Source organism: Pogona vitticeps, chromosome 1, assembly GCF_051106095.1.
Source record: "Pogona vitticeps strain Pit_001003342236 chromosome 1, PviZW2.1, whole genome shotgun sequence".
Lineage (NCBI taxonomy): Eukaryota > Metazoa > Chordata > Lepidosauria > Squamata > Agamidae > Pogona > Pogona vitticeps.
Genome location: NC_135783.1, coordinates 140,060,478 through 140,067,340, shown reverse-complemented (window position 1 = coordinate 140,067,340; position 6,863 = coordinate 140,060,478).

Sequence of the window (6,863 nt, the reverse complement as noted above, 5' to 3'; positions counted from 1 at the left end):
TCCTTGCCTCAAAATGGAAGCTAAGAGTTCTCTTCGGGGAACTTTCAACTGAGCCTAAACTGAATAAAATTATTCACTTCCAATCTCAGGGGTCAATTTAGGAGATTACACAGCAACTCAGTAAGTTGTTTCAAACTGGATCCTCCTAAAATGTGAGGCAGATCCATCATATCCATTGGGTGACAGAAGAAGGCATGCACTCTTGAGCTTCAAACAAAAGTCATGTGGGTCAAATAATGGATCTTGTGAGCTAGGGAAAAAGTGCCTTCTTTACTTCTAGAAATGTAAGCATACTGGACATCTTATGAGGTAGACAGAAACACCACCGTATAATTTTAGTATTTGTTAACATGAGATTAAAAAACCAAGCATACAACACTGACTGGGTCTTAAGACAGGTGACAAGTAACCCAACTGCTGCTAAGAAGCAGGATCTCCTATGGAATAATACGATGCAAGGGGTCATGGACTCATCAAGCATCTGTTTGTGCCTTCTGGAAATAGTATACATACATACATACATACATACATACATACATACATACATACATACATACATACATACATACATACATACATACATACATACATACATGCATGCATGCATGCATGCATGCATGCATGCATACATGCATACAGGGAAAGGGGGGTATAATTAAATTGCTGTAACTTGAAGCTACTTCTGCTAGTCACAGGTCAAACCTTAATTTATATACAGTATTCCTAAGCCCTATTAATCTTTTAACTACTAACATGCATTCATCATGTAGACACATGGAACTTAAAATCCACCCCAGGTCTTGCTCACAAGACAAAATCATTTCCATGTTGTAATGCTGTCTACTCCTGTGCTACTAAAACTGGTTGTAACAGGAGATTATAGACCTAGTAGCAAGCAATTTATCACAGCAGGCCATTATTCTATTAGTGTGGACGTCAGGCAATGCTAAAGGCTCAGCTAGACACAGTTGAAAGGTCTAAAGCAGTGGTCCCCAACCTTGGGCCTCCAGATGTTCTTGGACTTCAACTCCCAGAAATCCTGGTCAGCAGAGGTGGTGCTGAAGGGTTCTGGGAGTTGTAGTCCAAGAACATCTGGAGGCCCCAAGTCTATACAGTATTAAATTTTCCTCCTCCTGTTCCATAACTTGCACCAACTTGGAGCTCTGAGGTACCGGTAGAAGAGCCCGAGAGCCTCTCAGTAGACTCCTGAAATACAGGTTGCGTTCCCAACGATCTTATCTTAGTTTGCCAGGGTTGTCCGCAAAGGGTTGAACAGGGAGCTGCGAGTTTTAATTGGTTTAATCAATAGGTTAATCAAATAAAGCGTTAGTTGATTGGTGGGGGAACAGTTTTAATTGGTAAAGGAAAGTTTTTGATGGGTAGGGCTGAGAATTAAAGGCATGCTTCTTTATTTTGTAAGAGAGTTTTTAATTCTGGCAACTTATTGGAATGTAGAATGTAGAACAAAATATCGATGCTGGCTTTTCCTTTTTATAATGATAAGCTATCAGATCATGGAGTAAAAAAGAAGAGTGGCTGTTTATGAAATCCAGAAGCCCCATTTTTTGACTGTTCTCCAGCCTTCATCAAATCACCTTCATCAAATCATGTCCAGTTGGCTTTGCCTCTAATGCGCTTAGACGAGCTGGGGAAGAGGTCTTACAGATCACAATAGTTCCTTTTCAAAGAGGTTTTGATAGTATATTTCTGTATGGAATCAGCTAATTAATTAATGAATTGGAGATTAATTAGCAAGAAAAAAAGTTGCCTGAGTAGGTGTAGCCCTAGTTAAAACTTTACCAAGACCTCAGATGTTGCAGTGATGATAGACTTCCAAGCTTTCTAAAGCTTCTTCCCACAGGACCAAAATTAGACAATGTTTCACAAACAGAATCTACTAGAATGCCTGGATTCATTCTAGATGAAGGTGGCAAATCCCACAGTGGGCATTTTGGGTACTGCAATAAGATTTTAGGATGAATGCCCAGGGCTTGTGATGCAAGAAATTGAAGGCTAGAAGTACGTAGACTACAGCAACACAGCTTAGTCATGTAATTGACCTCTCTAGCGTGCTGGTGGCCTCTGTAAATTTTATAAGTGAGGGCCGGGGAATGTTTGGTTCTCTAGATATTTGGGGGTAGAGCTCTCACAATCCCTTACCATTCATTGGCCATGGTCAACTGGGCCTGATGAGAGCTGACATCTGGACGGCCAAAGGTTCCCAATGTTGTTGCAGTTGCCTTTCAGTGCCATCTACAAATACACCTAGATGTTACTGCTAAAATCTGGATCAACGGATCAAGCTTGAAAAAAGTAACTTTTGTGTTTTGTTTTGTTTTTTAAAAACCAATTTCCAGAACTCTTTAACTAGCATGGTCAGTATCAAAGCTGTAGTCCAACAAGAATTATAACATCATGTCCAGAGGTTGCACACAAATGCCTTGCAGCACAGAGACTCGAATCTAACTGCCAGTCCAACCTTGAGTAAATTCAGTGAATCACCATCAGTGTTGACTCACCATTCTGCTGTTGATTCAGTTCTATTTGGGAAAGCAATGGACTTAGGCCATAGAGTCTTCCCTCTGTGAGATGTGAATGTTGAACAGGGAAGGCTTTTAACTGTGACTGAGATGAAGTTTTCTTATCTTTTTACAAACTTTGGGTGGGTGTTCCTTAAACTCTCACTCTATACCTCCTCTTTGATATGAGCTAGAATTGCTTTTGCTACAAAATGGAGTTAACCAATGTCAGCACTAGCAGCTGGGAGAAGCAGTGAGTGAAAGAAGCAGGGCTCAATTTTAATTTCCTTGACACCATCTGTCAGGCCCTCTAATGCACATATTTATCAAACTGTGGCAGACAATCATCGCTGTTTTATTCACAGAAGGTTAGGACTAAAATCACAGACAGATACATCAGTCTTCTGGAGATCAAAATGTGTTTGTAATGGAAATATTCCCAGGGGAACAACTAGAATGAAGTCCAGCTAAAAAGTGAAGAATAGGATTCACACTGCAGGCTTAGGAAAGACAGAAATGGCAGTGGAAGATAAAGTTCTTGGTTGCTGTTGCAGGTCAACAGCTTTGTGGGTTTTTTAAAAAAAAGCAAAAAGTGTGCTGTTTATATACCACCCCATAGCACTTAAAGCACTCTCTGGGCGGTTCACAAGTTAATTATGCAGGTTACACAGTGATCGTGGGTACTGATCTTACTGACCTCGGAAGGATAGAAGGCTGAGTCAACTTTGAGCTGGCTACCTGGGATTGAACCCTGGGTCATGAGCAGTTTTGGTGGCAGTACAGCAGTTTTAACCACTTCTCCTCTTTAGAGAATCTTTGCTTTCACTTTTAAAGTTAGGAGAGCTCATGGTTTTGAAGATTGCTTGAACATGCACAGAAAATATCTGCTCTGGTCTCGGAGGTGAGACATGGGATTCTATATGCTGTGAACTCTTCCTTTTACTGTGAATACCTGTGCTACACCAAAAAGCTGCCCTTCCAAAGGACCCTTTAGTGCATCATTTTATGGCTATTTTGATGTGCACACATGTGAGTCATCCTTTACAGCAATCCATGTGCTCCTACAGTTTGTTGCGCACCCCCATCTCATTACTAGCAAAACCAAAAAGAGTTGTGTCATTGTTGATTGCAAGGTAAGTTTGCAACATAACGAGAACAAGGGCTACGTTACAGCGTGGCCGCCATCACCAAATGCTGGAAGGGACAGGCTTAAGCTTAGTAACAGTGGCAACGAAGGCGTGTGCCTGCATGTGTGATACTGCCAATCAATTTTGTTTCTGCGAAAAGGATTAAATCTGCAGTCCTACAAACATGAACAGGGAGTTAAGGCCTATCCAGCGTAGAGAGACAGCATACTGTAGTCCTACACATGAATCCTCAGAGGTGAGCCTTCTGGACTTCAGTGGAACTCCTGACCAGTTGTGGACTATATAGCAGGGGTAAGCGACTTACAGTACAGCCTTTGAGATGCCGTTGGACTGCAACTCTTATGAGCCCGAGACAGCCTAAGGCAGAGGAGACTGAGCAATGGTAGGCATTGCAGCCCCATGTCGGGAGGGCCATAAACCACCAATTCCTGGCATATGGAATGATGTTGGAGTCAACCCATGCAGCATCCCACGTCCTCTTTTCCGGATGAGTCTGCTGAACACTGAAGCAGGGCCTCTGGGTCTCTCTTAGGAAAAGTCCCTCTTGAGCCTTTTCACCTGGTCTAAAATGCCCACCCAGTGAGGGGCCGGCGGGAGGGGGGGGACAGAGCAGGGGCCGAGATCAAAGCCTCTGCATCTGTCAGTCTCAGAAATGCAAGTCACCTGCCCCAAGAAAACAAATCCTGCTTAACACCTTGGTGTCAAAGGCTCTAATTAGGTTGAAGAGGCTGAAAAGAAAAGGCCAAAGACAACATATTTATCGCTTGTTCAGATTTGTGGTCTTCTCAGTTTTCTTGGACAAAGGCGGGAGTCTATTACTCAAGAATTACCTCTCCATAAATAAAAGACTTCTCAGTTAATTGTAAGCTACGTATATACAATTGCTGAAATGGGTGCCAATTAATTAAAAACAACAACTCCACCATTGTAAATACCAAAATTGCAGTGGAAATCAATTGCGTAAGGCCAGTTTCTACGATAACCATGAACATTTTGAACACACAATTTTTGGTGCTCTTTTAAAAAAACGTTTACATCTATTTGTTATGTGCCATCAAGTCTCCTCCAACGTACGACTCTATGAATCAGCGACCTCCAAAATGTTCTGTCCTTCACAGCCCTGCTCAGCTCTTGTAAATTCAAGCCTGTGGCTTCCTTTAGGGAATCACTGCATCTCATATTTGGTCTTTTTTCCCCTCCTGCTGCCTTCCACCATTTCCAGCACTATTTTTCCCCAGGAATGTCTTCTCATGACGTGCGCAAAGGAGGACAGAATAAGACCTTCATTCAAGTCAGCTTTACAAATTGAATTAAGATTAGATTTATATTTCTCCTACAGTATAAAGACCTGTTGTTAGTTGTTTAGTCGTGTCTGACTCTTCGTGACCCCATGGACCAGAACACGCCAGGCCCTCCTGTCTTCTACTGCCTTCTGGAATTGGGTCAGATTCATGTTAGTTGCTTCGGTGGCACTGTCCAACCATCTCGTCCTCTGTCGTCCCCTTCTCCTCTTGCCCTCACACTTTCCTAACATCAGGGTCTTTTCCAGGGAGTCTTCTCTTCTCATGAGATGGCCAAAGTGTTGGAGACTCCGTTTCAGGATCTAACCTATCCAGTCAGAATCTTGCTGAAATATCCATGTGTGCAGCATTAACTGTGTAAGAAGTTTGTATCATTTGGCAGTTGTCTATCACGCAGTTGGTCCCACAACAGACATCCTGCCAAACAGAGCAAGCCACTTGCGTAATTAATGTCTGCAAACATAAGTCTAACATCAACTACTTGTGTACATTTCCCCCCCTCCCATTCCTTCCCTTCTAGATCTCTGTGCCCCCTAATCAATTCCAGAGGGTTTCCCAGCCCCCTATAGCCAGTTTTGGGGAGCCTAAGAGAGGGTGCTGGATAGTCCAGTGATTTAAAAGTTGGGAGCTCAATTCCTCGCTGTGCCTCCTGGGAGAAGAGGCAGCCTGGGTGGCCTTGGGCAGGCTGCGCAGTCCCAGAACTGCCCCCAGAAGAAGGGAATGCTCAACCACTTCTGAGTGCTCTGTACCTAGAAAAACCTGAAAAAGAATTGCCATAAGTCAGAATTGACTTGATGGCACAAGATGATTATTATAAAAAGGGGGTTTAGGGGGCTAAACTACTATTCCCTGATTCTGGTGGCAGATGCAGTTCTGCCCGTGGAATGATCCCTTTGGATTGTGGCCACCCTCTTTGCAACTTGGAGATAATCTAATATTTTACCAGTTTCTCTGAGTCAGGCCTGGCACTGAGATAGGACCACAGTTTCAAGGTGACTGCCTAGCTGGCTGGATAGGTCAGTGATCCAAGTCCTGTTACTTAGCATAGTAAGTGACGCAAGAATAAGTCCACTGAATTAATAGGGAATTGGTGAGTCCACTCTTCCATATGTTCCATTGATTCAAATGGGCCTACTCTTAACTGTTTTACTTCAGCATATTAAGTTGCAATTAGAGTACATCCATTTGAATCAATGGAACTCATGAAGCAGTTGATTGGCCAGACCCCATTAATATAAGGAACCTGTTCTAATGCACTTTACTACGCTAAGCAACAGGATTTTGGCCAATGGGTAAATTATTTGGATCTAGAGCCAGAAGACTGGAGTTCAGTGGTCCACTCTGCCTCCCAGGAGAAATTCAGTCTCTGTAGCCTTGGGCAAGCTTCACGGTCCCAGGGTGTGCCCAGAAGAAGGGAATGAAGGTCCCCAGCAATGTGGAACTTGGGGGCCTCCAAATGTCAGACATCATCTCCCATGATCCTTCAACTACTGGCTATGTTGGCTAACGATGTGTTGCTTTGCAGTTAATTTCCTTTAAAAAAAAAAACTAAGGCATAGCTAAGTTACAGCAGAACAGTAACATAACAATATGTCAGTTCTCTCCCTTTTCAATGGAACTGTAATTCTGTTACAGAACTCTGGCTTTAGAAATAATTGAATGTTGCAAACATGGCAGGCTTCTAAGCCTCCAGAACACTTCATGAGGCACAAATATAACATTGGAGGAACTTGGAAGCAAAAACTCCAGAATATGTGGCACAATGTGATGGTTTTCAACATCTGAGTGGTCAAATATAGAGTAGGTGCTGCCCAATGCTCATCAATGGTATTACAGTAATTCTGTTGTACTTTTATAGCTACAGGAGGTATGTGGCCTCACTGTTTTCTACCATA